We start from the raw sequence: 1,343 nt of genomic DNA on the forward strand, positions 1-1,343 counted from the left end.
GAGTCCACACCTTATGGACGATGCCTAGGACAGCATGTGAAGTGTCTGGAGCGGTTCACGCTTGCAAACATGCTTTGCTTTGCATTGTTTAAAACTGTAGCGGAAAATTTGGTTGGATTTAACGAACGACGGGCGGGGGATGGAAACAATTCAGGTCGCTTTTTGAAAAAAATACAAAATCGTTGGCACTATTCATGACTGGGTACAAGGCATTAACACGGTTATGTAACGCCCATTAAGACATTTACAACCTCATAGAACAAACAGAGACGATGTCTTCTATCGGCATCCGTCCATTATAGTTTCCCGAGCCAGCTCTTGCCGTCATGACGAGTACGACAATTTCATTATCGGCGCTTCTTGTTCAGACCTCACACTGTATTCACAGACCTAGACATTTATATTGATAATGTCATGAAATTTGCGAAACAAGTTCTTCTCGCCGTTTTTCTTTCACACGGTAAGATACCTCCTCTTGCCATGCGTTTCTTTCCTCTCTGTAGAAAGCTTTTCCTCTCATTTTTATACCCCCTTTGGCGTGCCATAAACCGGCGGGAAACTAACCAATTATGAAATTTCATGTCATGTCGCCCTACTTGCTCTCATTCAGCTCCGCTTGCGCATGCTTTCGAAGAGAGTTGGAAATATATGATTCTAGAACACAAACCAAGCTTTATCCTTGTCCTAATTCACGACCTTCCACGACCGCTGGCGTTTTATTATCGTGTCTGCATTCTCCCAAATCCGTTTTTTTGTACGGAGTCGGTACTTACCACTTACGGATCCCAAAATTTACCCACGTTTTTGCACGTAAATGGCACACAGTTTCAAGTACGGCGGGTGTCACTGGTTTTATGCAAGCAGTCCAGCATTCGTGTGATCAATTGTAAACAAAGCTATCAGTCCGTATCTCTGAGCTTAAAACCGTTTTCAAACAATGTCTTGCGTTCAAAGTTATGTAGTAGGCATCCTTACATCTTCTCAGATGCAAAACCCAAAACAGTTAAGAGTGTTCACAATTTCTCCCCAGGTTTGGAGCTAGGGATTATTAGGTAGGGTCTGGTTAATAATGCCATTTGTGCATTGTAAAACGAGATTCATCGTTCAAATGTCTTACTTGGCACGTTGAACAAGTGACACATGGATAAAATCCAACAAGAATTATGTCAACTTAATGATGAACGAACCCGGCTATACCTACCAAAAGGCAAGGCGGCCAACAGGTGGTCACAGAGCTATCGTGCCTTCTATCCACCAAAATGACGATTTCACATGTCAAATTGCGTCTTATGAGCTATCAAATGTTTAAGCTATTCACAATTGCTGAAAAGTACAAATAATGT

Source organism: Branchiostoma floridae, chromosome 9 (assembly GCF_000003815.2).
Source record: "Branchiostoma floridae strain S238N-H82 chromosome 9, Bfl_VNyyK, whole genome shotgun sequence".
Lineage (NCBI taxonomy): Eukaryota > Metazoa > Chordata > Leptocardii > Amphioxiformes > Branchiostomatidae > Branchiostoma > Branchiostoma floridae.